At 41.2% G+C, this 14,714-nt stretch overlaps 12 non-coding genes across 12 annotated transcripts; all 12 read right to left on the reverse strand.

Annotated features, from left to right (window-relative positions):
* Positions 1-410: 410 nt before the first annotated feature.
* Positions 411-503, reverse strand: TRNAI-UAU (transfer RNA isoleucine (anticodon UAU)). The gene is given in 2 exon segments: positions 411-446; positions 466-503. It is a non-coding gene; the product is annotated as a tRNA-Ile (tRNA).
* A 1,084-nt stretch (positions 504-1,587) lies between these two features.
* On the reverse strand, positions 1,588-1,660 carry TRNAR-CCU (transfer RNA arginine (anticodon CCU)). The gene has a single exon. It is a non-coding gene; the product is annotated as a tRNA-Arg (tRNA).
* A 417-nt stretch (positions 1,661-2,077) lies between these two features.
* On the reverse strand, positions 2,078-2,170 carry TRNAI-UAU (transfer RNA isoleucine (anticodon UAU)). Its single transcript is given in 2 exon segments — positions 2,078-2,113; positions 2,133-2,170. It is a non-coding gene; the product is annotated as a tRNA-Ile (tRNA).
* Positions 2,171-3,733: 1,563 nt separating this feature from the next.
* On the reverse strand, positions 3,734-3,826 carry TRNAI-UAU (transfer RNA isoleucine (anticodon UAU)). The gene is given in 2 exon segments: positions 3,734-3,769; positions 3,789-3,826. It is a non-coding gene; the product is annotated as a tRNA-Ile (tRNA).
* Positions 3,827-5,388: 1,562 nt separating this feature from the next.
* TRNAI-UAU (transfer RNA isoleucine (anticodon UAU)) lies at positions 5,389-5,481 on the reverse strand. The gene is given in 2 exon segments: positions 5,389-5,424; positions 5,444-5,481. It is a non-coding gene; the product is annotated as a tRNA-Ile (tRNA).
* Positions 5,482-7,044: 1,563 nt separating this feature from the next.
* TRNAI-UAU (transfer RNA isoleucine (anticodon UAU)) lies at positions 7,045-7,137 on the reverse strand. The gene is given in 2 exon segments: positions 7,045-7,080; positions 7,100-7,137. It is a non-coding gene; the product is annotated as a tRNA-Ile (tRNA).
* A 1,562-nt stretch (positions 7,138-8,699) lies between these two features.
* TRNAI-UAU (transfer RNA isoleucine (anticodon UAU)) lies at positions 8,700-8,792 on the reverse strand. The gene is given in 2 exon segments: positions 8,700-8,735; positions 8,755-8,792. It is a non-coding gene; the product is annotated as a tRNA-Ile (tRNA).
* Positions 8,793-9,874: 1,082 nt separating this feature from the next.
* Positions 9,875-9,947, reverse strand: TRNAR-CCU (transfer RNA arginine (anticodon CCU)). The gene has a single exon. It is a non-coding gene; the product is annotated as a tRNA-Arg (tRNA).
* A 417-nt stretch (positions 9,948-10,364) lies between these two features.
* On the reverse strand, positions 10,365-10,457 carry TRNAI-UAU (transfer RNA isoleucine (anticodon UAU)). Its single transcript is given in 2 exon segments — positions 10,365-10,400; positions 10,420-10,457. It is a non-coding gene; the product is annotated as a tRNA-Ile (tRNA).
* A 1,082-nt stretch (positions 10,458-11,539) lies between these two features.
* TRNAR-CCU (transfer RNA arginine (anticodon CCU)) lies at positions 11,540-11,612 on the reverse strand. The gene has a single exon. It is a non-coding gene; the product is annotated as a tRNA-Arg (tRNA).
* Positions 11,613-13,206: 1,594 nt separating this feature from the next.
* On the reverse strand, positions 13,207-13,279 carry TRNAR-CCU (transfer RNA arginine (anticodon CCU)). Its single transcript has one exon. It is a non-coding gene; the product is annotated as a tRNA-Arg (tRNA).
* Positions 13,280-13,696: 417 nt separating this feature from the next.
* On the reverse strand, positions 13,697-13,789 carry TRNAI-UAU (transfer RNA isoleucine (anticodon UAU)). Its single transcript is given in 2 exon segments — positions 13,697-13,732; positions 13,752-13,789. It is a non-coding gene; the product is annotated as a tRNA-Ile (tRNA).
* Positions 13,790-14,714: the final 925 nt, after the last annotated feature.

Below are 14,714 nucleotides of genomic sequence, written 5' to 3' on the forward strand. Positions count from 1 at the left end.
GACAGCAAAGACTTTTTTTTTTTTTCTTTCAGAAGGCATCCGTTCTCTTACTTTACAAGGTAAGGGTGGCAAAATCTTTGTTTTTATTTTCCCTTGTAAACTTGCTACAGAATTGCAAGCGGTTTGAGCTACAAAGTCAGAAGAATGAGTTTTCTGAAAGAGAAAAGCCATGTCGCAGCTCTCCACACCTCTTTTCATCAAGTAGAAGGCGCACATTTTCTTTATCTGTTCTCGTCCACAATTTAAAGAATGTGGTCAGTGTAACAGAAAGACAGCTCATTCAAGCACCCTTGAGGAAAGAAACTTGAGTTTCTTTGGGCGCTTATTGCCCTGTTGTAAAGTTCTCAGGCCATAGGGTGCAAGTGCAGATTACATTTTCCATGAATAAAGGCAAAAAGCAAGAAACTGCATGCTCCAGGTGAGGCTCGAACTCACAACCTCGGCATTGCTCAACAGATACTGCCATATAAGTACCGCGCGCTGACCGATTGCGCCACTGGAGCACAGAAGCCATCACGGAAATCCATCACCCATGTCTCCTTGGTTTCAAATAGGCCTTCAAGTGATCCGAAACCTAAAATCGTGCTTATCCCAGACAAAAGAGAATATTTTTTTCTCTCATAGCAAGAAATGGTAGCATATAAGTACTCCTAGAAAAAAAAAAAACACCGCCAAATCCACTTGACTGGAGCTCAAGGACAGTATTTAAAAAATAAAAGTAGAACTTTTTTGAAAGAAAAAATGATATTGCAACTGCTATCGTGACGTGTTAGGGATATATTCATGCATGTTTGAAAAGTTACTAAATATCCACTGTAAAGCAAGAAGTGGCAGGTAATACCAAGTACCTTTGGATCAAGGTCCGTTTGTGGGTAAACCCAGATAAAACACAAGAGTTGTTAATACATTTGAAATGCCACTATCCAGCAACTGTGTTGAGCATTTTGATGCTCTATTTTTCAGAAAATCTGCCGATCCACGTCAGATTCTATTTCTGACTGCTTGCGGCAAGAAGACTTCTGAATGTGTCCCAAAGCAGTGGCTATCAGTGTGAATCTCAACAAATGCAACAACACCATGTCATATGAAGCAAAGGAAGCACACCTCTAAGGAGCGATTCTGATTGCTATTCGTATACATGTTGATACATCAGGAAAAACATTTCTGAAACTGGCACAAAAAGGACATAAAATGCCTTCCTGCAAATTAAGCTTACCAACGATACTTGTCAGGGTGGCTTTTTTGCTTGAAGATTTTAGGCCACCGGATTTGCATGCCACAATGGGATGTGTGGAGAATGTCGGAGAAAATGCAAAGCTCTTTCCTAATAAAAGCAGCGTTTCCTTTGTGGGGAGTTGAACATATTGTTTGGCAGAAACATTGCAGGAGATTTGGTTTTGGACAAGAGGACTTGTAGCCATCTTGCAGAAGTTTCCATTCAGTTGATAGCATGCTGCTGAACTAATCTGAGTTCTACTAGGAGAAGGCACACATATTAATTAAGGCAACAGGAAAGGGAAGTCCTAAAGGTTTTATTCTAAAGCCTTGCTTTAGATGTGACTTGAAAGAGTCAAGCAAGATCTCAAACACCCCAGATGGGACTCGAACCCACAATCCCTGGCTTAGGAGGCCAGTGCCTTATCCATTAGGCCACTGGGGCTTTCGCTAGATGACAGCAAAGACTTTTTTTTTCTTTCAGAAGGCATCCGTTCTCTTACTTTACAAGGTAAGGGTGGCAAAATCTTTGTTTTTATTTTCCCTTGTAAACTTGCTACAGAATTGCAAGCGGTTTGAGCTACAAAGTCAGAAGAATGAGTTTTCTGAAAGAGAAAAGCCATGTCGCAGCTCTCCACACCTCTTTTCATCAAGTAGAAGGCGCACATTTTCTTTATCTGTTCTGGTCCACAATTTAAAGAATGTGGTCAGTGTAACAGAAAGACAGCTCATTCAAGCACCCTTGAGGAAAGAACCTTGAGTTTCTTTGGGCGCTTATTGCCCTGTTGTAAAGTTCTCAGGCCATAGGGTGCAAGTGCAGATTACATTTTCCATGAATAAAGGCAAAAAGCAAGAAACTGCATGCTCCAGGTGAGGCTCGAACTCACAACCTCGGCATTGCTCAACAGATACTGCCATATAAGTACCGCGCGCTGACCGATTGCGCCACTGGAGCACAGAAGCCATCACGGAAATCCATCACCCATGTCTCCTTGGTTTCAAATAGGCCTTCAAGTGATCCGAAACCTAAAATCGTGCTTATCCCAGACAAAAGAGAATATTTTTTCTCTCATAGCAAGAAATGGTAGCATATAAGTACTCCTAGAAAAAAAAAAACACCGCCAAATCCACTTGACTGGAGCTCAAGGACAGTATTTAAAAAATAAAAGTAGAACTTTTTTGAAAGAAAAAATGATATTGCAACTGCTATCGTGACGTGTTAGGGATATATTCATGCATGTTTGAAAAGTTACTAAATATCCACTGTAAAGCAAGAAGTGGCAGGTAATACCAAGTACCTTTGGATCAAGGTCCGTTTGTGGGTAAACCCAGATAAAACACAAGAGTTGTTAATACATTTGAAATGCCACTATCCAGCAACTGTGTTGAGCATTTTGATGCTCTATTTTTCAGAAAATCTGCCGATCCACGTCAGATTCTATTTCTGACTGCTTGCGGCAAGAAGACTTCTGAATGTGTCCCAAAGCAGTGGCTATCAGTGTGAATCTCAACAAATGCAACAACACCATGTCATATGAAGCAAAGGAAGCACACCTCTAAGGAGCGATTCTGATTGCTATTCGTATACATGTTGATACATCAGGAAAAACATTTCTGAAACTGGCACAAAAAGGACATAAAATGCCTTCCTGCAAATTAAGCTTACCAACGATACTTGTCAGGGTGGCTTTTTTGCTTGAAGATTTTAGGCCACCGGATTTGCATGCCACAATGGGATGTGTGGAGAATGTCGGAGAAAATGCAAAGCTCTTTCCTAATAAAAGCAGCGTTTCCTTTGTGGGGAGTTGAACATATTGTTTGGCAGAAACATTGCAGGAGATTTGGTTTTGGACAAGAGGACTTGTAGCCATCTTGCAGAAGTTTCCATTCAGTTGATAGCATGCTGCTGAACTAATCTGAGTTCTACTAGGAGAAGGCACGCATATTAATTAAGGCAACAGGAAAGGGAAGTCCTAAAGGTTTTATTCTAAAGCCTTGCTTTAGATGTGACTTGAAAGAGTCAAGCAAGATCTCAAACACCCCAGATGGGCCTCGAACCCACAATCCCTGGCCAGTGCCTTATCCATTAGGCCACTGGGGCTTTCGCTAGATGACAGCAAAGACTTTTTTTTTCTTTCAGAAGGCATCCGTTCTCTTACTTTACAAGGTAAGGGTGGCAAAATCTTTGTTTTTATTTTCCCTTGTAAACTTGCTACAGAATTGCAAGCGGTTTGAGCTACAAAGTCAGAAGAATGAGTTTTCTGAAAGAGAAAAGCCATGTCGCAGCTCTCCACACCTCTTTTCATCAAGTAGAAGGCGCACATTTTCTTTATCTGTTCTGGTCCACAATTTAAAGAATGTGGTCAGTGTAACAGAAAGACAGCTCATTCAAGCACCCTTGAGGAAAGAACCTTGAGTTTCTTTGGGCGCTTATTGCCCTGTTGTAAAGTTCTCAGGCCATAGGGTGCAAGTGCAGATTACATTTTCCATGAATAAAGGCAAAAAGCAAGAAACTGCATGCTCCAGGTGAGGCTCGAACTCACAACCTCGGCATTGCTCAACAGATACTGCCATATAAGTACCGCGCGCTGACCGATTGCGCCACTGGAGCACAGAAGCCATCACGGAAATCCATCACCCATGTCTCCTTGGTTTCAAATAGGCCTTCAAGTGATCCGAAACCTAAAATCGTGCTTATCCCAGATAAAAGAGAATATTTTTTCTCTCATAGCAAGAAATGGTAGCATATAAGTACTCCTAGAAAAAAAAAACACAGCCAAATCCACTTGACTGGAGCTCAAGGACAGTATTCTAAAAATAAAAGTAGAACTTTTTTGAAAGAAAAAATGATATTGCAACTGCTATCGTGACGTGTTAGGGATATATTCATGCATGTTTGAAAAGTTACTAAATATCCACTGTAAAGCAAGAAGTGGCAGGTAATACCAAGTACCTTTGGATCAAGGTCCGTTTGTGGGTAAACCCAGATAAAACACAAGAGTTGTTAATACATTTGAAATGCCACTATCCAGCAACTGTGTTGAGCATTTTGATGCTCTATTTTTCAGAAAATCTGCCGATCCACGTCAGATTCTATTTCTGACTGCTTGCGGCAAGAAGACTTCTGAATGTGTCCCAAAGCAGTGGCTATCAGTGTGAATCTCAACAAATGCAACAACACCATGTCATATGAAGCAAAGGAAGCACACCTCTAAGGAGCGATTCTGATTGCTATTCGTATACATGTTGATACATCAGGAAAAACATTTCTGAAACTGGCACAAAAAGGACATAAAATGCCTTCCTGCAAATTAAGCTTACCAACGATACTTGTCAGGGTGGCTTTTTTGCTTGAAGATTTTAGGCCACCGGATTTGCATGCCACAATGGGATGTGTGGAGAATGTCGGAGAAAATGCAAAGCTCTTTCCTAATAAAAGCAGCGTTTCCTTTGTGGGGAGTTGAACATATTGTTTGGCAGAAACATTGCAGGAGATTTGGTTTTGGACAAGAGGACTTGTAGCCATCTTGCAGAAGTTTCCATTCAGTTGATAGCATGCTGCTGAACTAATCTGAGTTCTACTAGGAGAAGGCACGCATATTAATTAAGGCAACAGGAAAGGGAAGTCCTAAAGGTTTTATTCTAAAGCCTTGCTTTAGATGTGACTTGAAAGAGTCAAGCAAGATCTCAAACACCCCAGATGGGCCTCGAACCCACAATCCCTGGCCAGTGCCTTATCCATTAGGCCACTGGGGCTTTCGCTAGATGACAGCAAAGACTTTTTTTTTCTTTCAGAAGGCATCCGTTCTCTTACTTTACAAGGTAAGGGTGGCAAAATCTTTGTTTTTATTTTCCCTTGTAAACTTGCTACAGAATTGCAAGCGGTTTGAGCTACAAAGTCAGAAGAATGAGTTTTCTGAAAGAGAAAAGCCATGTCGCAGCTCTCCACACCTCTTTTCATCAAGTAGAAGGCGCACATTTTCTTTATCTGTTCTGGTCCACAATTTAAAGAATGTGGTCAGTGTAACAGAAAGACAGCTCATTCAAGCACCCTTGAGGAAAGAACCTTGAGTTTCTTTGGGCGCTTATTGCCCTGTTGTAAAGTTCTCAGGCCATAGGGTGCAAGTGCAGATTACATTTTCCATGAATAAAGGCAAAAAGCAAGAAACTGCATGCTCCAGGTGAGGCTCGAACTCACAACCTCGGCATTGCTCAACAGATACTGCCATATAAGTACCGCGCGCTGACCGATTGCGCCACTGGAGCACAGAAGCCATCACGGAAATCCATCACCCATGTCTCCTTGGTTTCAAATAGGCCTTCAAGTGATCCGAAACCTAAAATCGTGCTTATCCCAGACAAAAGAGAATATTTTTTCTCTCATAGCAAGAAATGGTAGCATATAAGTACTCCTAGAAAAAAAAAAACACCGCCAAATCCACTTGACTGGAGCTCAAGGACAGTATTTAAAAAATAAAAGTAGAACTTTTTTGAAAGAAAAAATGATATTGCAACTGCTATCGTGACGTGTTAGGGATATATTCATGCATGTTTGAAAAGTTACTAAATATCCACTGTAAAGCAAGAAGTGGCAGGTAATACCAAGTACCTTTGGATCAAGGTCCGTTTGTGGGTAAACCCAGATAAAACACAAGAGTTGTTAATACATTTGAAATGCCACTATCCAGCAACTGTGTTGAGCATTTTGATGCTCTATTTTTCAGAAAATCTGCCGATCCACGTCAGATTCTATTTCTGACTGCTTGCGGCAAGAAGACTTCTGAATGTGTCCCAAAGCAGTGGCTATCAGTGTGAATCTCAACAAATGCAACAACACCATGTCATATGAAGCAAAGGAAGCACACCTCTAAGGAGCGATTCTGATTGCTATTCGTATACATGTTGATACATCAGGAAAAACATTTCTGAAACTGGCACAAAAAGGACATAAAATGCCTTCCTGCAAATTAAGCTTACCAACGATACTTGTCAGGGTGGCTTTTTTGCTTGAAGATTTTAGGCCACCGGATTTGCATGCCACAATGGGATGTGTGGAGAATGTCGGAGAAAATGCAAAGCTCTTTCCTAATAAAAGCAGCGTTTCCTTTGTGGGGAGTTGAACATATTGTTTGGCAGAAACATTGCAGGAGATTTGGTTTTGGACAAGAGGACTTGTAGCCATCTTGCAGAAGTTTCCATTCAGTTGATAGCATGCTGCTGAACTAATCTGAGTTCTACTAGGAGAAGGCACGCATATTAATTAAGGCAACAGGAAAGGGAAGTCCTAAAGGTTTTATTCTAAAGCCTTGCTTTAGATGTGACTTGAAAGAGTCAAGCAAGATCTCAAACACCCCAGATGGGCCTCGAACCCACAATCCCTGGCCAGTGCCTTATCCATTAGGCCACTGGGGCTTTCGCTAGATGACAGCAAAGACTTTTTTTTTCTTTCAGAAGGCATCCGTTCTCTTACTTTACAAGGTAAGGGTGGCAAAATCTTTGTTTTTATTTTCCCTTGTAAACTTGCTACAGAATTGCAAGCGGTTTGAGCTACAAAGTCAGAAGAATGAGTTTTCTGAAAGAGAAAAGCCATGTCGCAGCTCTCCACACCTCTTTTCATCAAGTAGAAGGCGCACATTTTCTTTATCTGTTCTGGTCCACAATTTAAAGAATGTGGTCAGTGTAACAGAAAGACAGCTCATTCAAGCACCCTTGAGGAAAGAACCTTGAGTTTCTTTGGGCGCTTATTGCCCTGTTGTAAAGTTCTCAGGCCATAGGGTGCAAGTGCAGATTACATTTTCCATGAATAAAGGCAAAAAGCAAGAAACTGCATGCTCCAGGTGAGGCTCGAACTCACAACCTCGGCATTGCTCAACAGATACTGCCATATAAGTACCGCGCGCTGACCGATTGCGCCACTGGAGCACAGAAGCCATCACGGAAATCCATCACCCATGTCTCCTTGGTTTCAAATAGGCCTTCAAGTGATCCGAAACCTAAAATCGTGCTTATCCCAGATAAAAGAGAATATTTTTTCTCTCATAGCAAGAAATGGTAGCATATAAGTACTCCTAGAAAAAAAAAACACAGCCAAATCCACTTGACTGGAGCTCAAGGACAGTATTCTAAAAATAAAAGTAGAACTTTTTTGAAAGAAAAAATGATATTGCAACTGCTATCGTGACGTGTTAGGGATATATTCATGCATGTTTGAAAAGTTACTAAATATCCACTGTAAAGCAAGAAGTGGCAGGTAATACCAAGTACCTTTGGATCAAGGTCCGTTTGTGGGTAAACCCAGATAAAACACAAGAGTTGTTAATACATTTGAAATGCCACTATCCAGCAACTGTGTTGAGCATTTTGATGCTCTATTTTTCAGAAAATCTGCCGATCCACGTCAGATTCTATTTCTGACTGCTTGCGGCAAGAAGACTTCTGAATGTGTCCCAAAGCAGTGGCTATCAGTGTGAATCTCAACAAATGCAACAACACCATGTCATATGAAGCAAAGGAAGCACACCTCTAAGGAGCGATTCTGATTGCTATTCGTATACATGTTGATACATCAGGAAAAACATTTCTGAAACTGGCACAAAAAGGACATAAAATGCCTTCCTGCAAATTAAGCTTACCAACGATACTTGTCAGGGTGGCTTTTTTGCTTGAAGATTTTAGGCCACCGGATTTGCATGCCACAATGGGATGTGTGGAGAATGTCGGAGAAAATGCAAAGCTCTTTCCTAATAAAAGCAGCGTTTCCTTTGTGGGGAGTTGAACATATTGTTTGGCAGAAACATTGCAGGAGATTTGGTTTTGGACAAGAGGACTTGTAGCCATCTTGCAGAAGTTTCCATTCAGTTGATAGCATGCTGCTGAACTAATCTGAGTTCTACTAGGAGAAGGCACGCATATTAATTAAGGCAACAGGAAAGGGAAGTCCTAAAGGTTTTATTCTAAAGCCTTGCTTTAGATGTGACTTGAAAGAGTCAAGCAAGATCTCAAACACCCCAGATGGGCCTCGAACCCACAATCCCTGGCCAGTGCCTTATCCATTAGGCCACTGGGGCTTTCGCTAGATGACAGCAAAGACTTTTTTTTTCTTTCAGAAGGCATCCGTTCTCTTACTTTACAAGGTAAGGGTGGCAAAATCTTTGTTTTTATTTTCCCTTGTAAACTTGCTACAGAATTGCAAGCGGTTTGAGCTACAAAGTCAGAAGAATGAGTTTTCTGAAAGAGAAAAGCCATGTCGCAGCTCTCCACACCTCTTTTCATCAAGTAGAAGGCGCACATTTTCTTTATCTGTTCTGGTCCACAATTTAAAGAATGTGGTCAGTGTAACAGAAAGACAGCTCATTCAAGCACCCTTGAGGAAAGAACCTTGAGTTTCTTTGGGCGCTTATTGCCCTGTTGTAAAGTTGTCAGGCCATAGGGTGCAAGTGCAGATTACATTTTCCATGAATAAAGGCAAAAAGCAAGAAACTGCATGCTCCAGGTGAGGCTCGAACTCACAACCTCGGCATTGCTCAACAGATACTGCCATATAAGTACCGCGCGCTGACCGATTGCGCCACTGGAGCACAGAAGCCATCACGGAAATCCATCACCCATGTCTCCTTGGTTTCAAATAGGCCTTCAAGTGATCCGAAACCTAAAATCGTGCTTATCCCAGACAAAAGAGAATATTTTTTCTCTCATAGCAAGAAATGGTAGCATATAAGTACTCCTAGAAAAAAAAAAACACCGCCAAATCCACTTGACTGGAGCTCAAGGACAGTATTTAAAAAATAAAAGTAGAACTTTTTTGAAAGAAAAAATGATATTGCAACTGCTATCGTGACGTGTTAGGGATATATTCATGCATGTTTGAAAAGTTACTAAATATCCACTGTAAAGCAAGAAGTGGCAGGTAATACCAAGTACCTTTGGATCAAGGTCCGTTTGTGGGTAAACCCAGATAAAACACAAGAGTTGTTAATACATTTGAAATGCCACTATCCAGCAACTGTGTTGAGCATTTTGATGCTCTATTTTTCAGAAAATCTGCCGATCCACGTCAGATTCTATTTCTGACTGCTTGCGGCAAGAAGACTTCTGAATGTGTCCCAAAGCAGTGGCTATCAGTGTGAATCTCAACAAATGCAACAACACCATGTCATATGAAGCAAAGGAAGCACACCTCTAAGGAGCGATTCTGATTGCTATTCGTATACATGTTGATACATCAGGAAAAACATTTCTGAAACTGGCACAAAAAGGACATAAAATGCCTTCCTGCAAATTAAGCTTACCAACGATACTTGTCAGGGTGGCTTTTTTGCTTGAAGATTTTAGGCCACCGGATTTGCATGCCACAATGGGATGTCTGGAGAATGTCGGAGAAAATGCAAAGCTCTTTCCTAATAAAAGCAGCGTTTCCTTTGTGGGGAGTTGAACATATTGTTTGGCAGAAACATTGCAGGAGATTTGGTTTTGGACAAGAGGACTTGTAGCCATCTTGCAGAAGTTTCCATTCAGTTGATAGCATGCTGCTGAACTAATCTGAGTTCTACTAGGAGAAGGCACACATATTAATTAAGGCAACAGGAAAGGGAAGTCCTAAAGGTTTTATTCTAAAGCCTTGCTTTAGATGTGACTTGAAAGAGTCAAGCAAGATCTCAAACACCCCAGATGGGACTCGAACCCACAATCCCTGGCTTAGGAGGCCAGTGCCTTATCCATTAGGCCACTGGGGCTTTAGCTAGATGACAGCAAAGACTTTTTTTTTCTTTCAGAAGGCATCCGTTCTCTTACTTTACAAGGTAAGGGTGGCAAAATCTTTGTTTTTATTTTCCCTTGTAAACTTGCTACAGAATTGCAAGCGGTTTGAGCTACAAAGTCAGAAGAATGAGTTTTCTGAAAGAGAAAAGCCATGTCGCAGCTCTCCACACCTCTTTTCATCAAGTAGAAGGTGCACATTTTCTTTATCTGTTCTGGTCCACAATTTAAAGAATGTGGTCAGTGTAACAGAAAGACAGCTCATTCAAGCACCCTTGAGGAAAGAACCTTGAGTTTCTTTGGGCGCTTATTGCCCTGTTGTAAAGTTCTCAGGCCATAGGGTGCAAGTGCAGATTACATTTTCCATGAATAAAGGCAAAAAGCAAGAAACTGCATGCTCCAGGTGAGGCTCGAACTCACAACCTCGGCATTGCTCAACAGATACTGCCATATAAGTACCGCGCGCTGACCGATTGCGCCACTGGAGCACAGAAGTCATAACGGAAATCCATCACCCATGTCTCCTTGGTTTCAAATAGGCCTTCAAGTGATCCGAAACCTAAAATCGTGCTTATCCCAGACAAAAGAGAATATTTTTTCTCTCATAGCAAGAAATGGTAGCATATAAGTACTCCTAGAAAAAAAAAAACACCGCCAAATCCACTTGACTGGAGCTCAAGGACAGTATTCTAAAAATAAAAGTAGAACTTTTTTGAAAGAAAAAATGATATTGCAACTGCTATCGTGACGTGTTAGGGATATATTCATGCATGTTTGAAAAGTTACTAAATATCCACTGTAAAGCAAGAAGTGGCAGGTAATACCAAGTACCTTTGGATCAAGGTCCGTTTGTGGGTAAACCCAGATAAAATACAAGAGTTGTTAATACATTTGAAATGCCACTATCCAGCAACTGTGTTGAGCATTTTGATGCTCTATTTTTCAGAAAATCTGCCGATCCACGTCAGATTCTATTTCTGACTGCTTGCGGCAAGAAGACTTCTGAATGTGTCCCAAAGCAGTGGCTATCAGTGTGAATCTCAACAAATGCAACAACACCATGTCATATGAAGCAAAGGAAGCACACCTCTAAGGAGCGATTCTGATTGCTATTCGTATACATGTTGATACATCAGGAAAAACATTTCTGAAACTGGCACAAAAAGGACATAAAATGCCTTCCTGCAAATTAAGCTTACCAACGATACTTGTCAGGGTGGGTTTTTTGCTTGAAGATTTTAGGCCACCGGATTTGCATGCCACAATGGGATGTCTGGAGAATGTCGGAGAAAATGCAAAGCTCTTTCCTAATAAAAGCAGCGTTTCCTTTGTGGGGAGTTGAACATATTGTTTGGCAGAAACATTGCAGGAGATTTGGTTTTGGACAAGAGGACTTGTAGCCATCTTGCAGAAGTTTCCATTCAGTTGATAGCATGCTGCTGAACTAATCTGAGTTCTACTAGGAGAAGGCACACATATTAATTAAGGCAACAGGAAAGGGAAGTCCTAAAGGTTTTATTCTAAAGCCTTGCTTTAGATGTGACTTGAAAGAGTCAAGCAAGATCTCAAACACCCCAGATGGGACTCGAACCCACAATCCCTGGCTTAGGAGGCCAGTGCCTTATCCATTAGGCCACTGGGGCTTTCGCTAGATGACAGCAAAGACTTTTTTTTTCTTTCAGAAGGCATCCGTTCTCTTACTTTACAAGGTAAGGGTGGCAAAATCTTTGTTTTTATTTTCCCTTGTAAACTTGCTACAGAATTGCAAGCGGTTTGAGCTACAAAGTCAGAAGAATGAGTTTTCTGAAAGAGAAAAGCCATGTCGCAGCTCTCCACACCTCTTTTCATCAAGTAGAAGGCGCACATTTTCTTTATCTGTTCTGGTCCACAATTTAAAGAATGTGGTCAGTGTAACAGAAAGACAGCTCATTCAAGCACCCTTGAGGAAAGAACCTTGAGTTTCTTTGGGCGCTTATTGCCCTGTTGTAAAGTTCTCAGGCCATAGGGTGCAAGTGCAGATTACATTTTCCATGAATAAAGGCAAAAAGCAAGAAACTGCATGCTCCAGGTGAGGCTCGAACTCACAACCTCGGCATTGCTCAACAGATACTGCCATATAAGTACTGCGCGCTGACCGATTGCGCCACTGGAGCACAGAAGCCATCACGGAAATCCATCACCCATGTCTCCTTGGTTTCAAATAGGCCTTCAAGTGATCCGAAACCTAAAATCGTGCTTATCCCAGACAAAAGAGAATATTTTTTTCTCTCATAGCAAGAAATGGTAGCATATAAGTACTCCTAGAAAAAAAAAAAACACCGCCAAATCCACTTGACTGGAGCTCAAGGACAGTATTTAAAAAATAAAAGTAGAACTTTTTTGAAAGAAAAAATGATATTGCAACTGCTATCGTGACGTGTTAGGGATATATTCATGCATGTTTGAAAAGTTACTAAATATCCACTGTAAAGCAAGAAGTGGCAGGTAATACCAAGTACCTTTGGATCAAGGTCCGTTTGTGGGTAAACCCAGATAAAACACAAGAGTTGTTAATACATTTGAAATGCCACTATCCAGCAACTGTGTTGAGCATTTTGATGCTCTATTTTTCAGAAAATCTGCCGATCCACGTCAGATTCTATTTCTGACTGCTTGCGGCAAGAAGACTTCTGAATGTGTCCCAAAGCAGTGGCTATCAGTGTGAATCTCAACAAATGCAACAACACCATGTCATATGAAGCAAAGGAAGCACACCTCTAAGGAGCGATTCTGATTGCTATTCGTATACATGTTGATACATCAGGAAAAACATTTCTGAAACTGGCACAACAAGGACATAAAATGCCTTCCTGCAAATTAAGCTTACCAACGATACTTGTCAGGGTGGCTTTTTTGCTTGAAGATTTTAGGCCACCGGATTTGCATGCCACAATGGGATGTCTGGAGAATGTCGGAGAAAATGCAAAGCTCTTTCCTAATAAAAGCAGCGTTTCCTTTGTGGGGAGTTGAACATATTGTTTGGCAGAAACATTGCAGGAGATTTGGTTTTGGACAAGAGGACTTGTAGCCATCTTGCAGAAGTTTCCATTCAGTTGATAGCATGCTGCTGAACTAATCTGAGTTCTACTAGGAGAAGGCACGCATATTAATTAAGGCAACAGGAAAGGGAACTCCTAAAGGTTTTATTCTAAAGCCTTGCTTTAGATGTGACTTGAAAGAGTCAAGCAAGATCTCAAACACCCCAGATGGGACTCGAACCCACAATCCCTGGCTTAGGAGGCCAGTGCCTTATCCATTAGGCCACTGGGGCTTTCGCTAGATGACAGCAAAGACTTTTTTTTTCTTTCAGAAGGCATCCGTTCTCTTACTTTACAAGGTAAGGGTGGCAAAATCTTTGTTTTTATTTTCCCTTGTAAACTTGCTACAGAATTGCAAGCGGTTTGAGCTACAAAGTCAGAAGAATGAGTTTTCTGAAAGAGAAAAGCCATGTCGCAGCTCTCCACACCTCTTTTCATCAAGTAGAAGGCGCACATTTTCTTTATCTGTTCTGGTCCACAATTTAAAGAATGTGGTCAGTGTAACAGAAAGACAGCTCATTCAAGCACCCTTGAGGAAAGAACCTTGAGTTTCTTTGGGCGCTTATTGCCCTGTTGTAAAGTTCTCAGGCCATAGGGTGCAAGTGCAGATTACATTTTCCATGAATAAAGGCAAAAAGCAAGAAACTGCATGCTCCAGGTGAGGCTCGAACTCACAACCTCGGCATTGCTCAACAGATACTGCCATATAAGTACCGCGCGCTGACCGATTGCGCCACTGGAGCACAGAAGCCATCACGGAAATCCATCACCCATGTCTCCTTGGTTTCAAATAGGCCTTCAAGTGATCCGAAACCTAAAATCGTGCTTATCCCAGACAAAAGAGAATATTTTTTCTCTCATAGCAAGAATTGGTAGCATATAAGTACTCCTAGAAAAAAAAAAAAACACCGCCAAATCCACTTGACTGGAGCTCAAGGACAGTATTTAAAAAATAAAAGTAGAACTTTTTTGAAAGAAAAAATGATATTGCAACTGCTATCGTGACGTGTTAGGGATATATTCATGCATGTTTGAAAAGTTACTAAATATCCACTGTAAAGCAAGAAGTGGCAGGTAATACCAAGTACCTTTGGATCAAGGTCCGTTTGTGGGTAAACCCAGATAAAACACAAGAGTTGTTAATACATTTGAAATGCCACTATCCAGCAACTGTGTTGAGCATTTTGATGCTCTATTTTTCAGAAAATCTGCCGATCCACGTCAGATTCTATTTCTGACTGCTTGCGGCAAGAAGACTTCTGAATGTGTCCCAAAGCAGTGGCTATCAGTGTGAATCTCAACAAATGCAACAACACCATGTCATATGAAGCAAAGGAAGCACACCTCTAAGGAGCGATTCTGATTGCTATTCGTATACATGTTGATACATCAGGAAAAACATTTCTGAAACTGGCACAACAAGGACATAAAATGCCTTCCTGCAAATTAAGCTTACCAACGATACTTGTCAGGGTGGCTTTTTTGCTTGAAGATTTTAGGCCACCGGATTTGCATGCCACAATGGGATGTCTGGAGAATGTCGGAGAAAATGCAAAGCTCTTTCCTAATAAAAGCAGCGTTTCCTTTGTGGGGAGTTGAACATATTGTTTGGCAGAAACATTGCAGGAGATTTGGTTTTGGACAAGAGGACTTGTAGCCATCTTGCAG

The sequence above is a fragment of the Lithobates pipiens genome, unplaced genomic scaffold, assembly GCF_037356315.1.
Source record: "Lithobates pipiens isolate NorthernLeopardFrog02 unplaced genomic scaffold, aLitPip1_a1.2 Scaffold_8, whole genome shotgun sequence".
Lineage (NCBI taxonomy): Eukaryota > Metazoa > Chordata > Amphibia > Anura > Ranidae > Lithobates > Lithobates pipiens.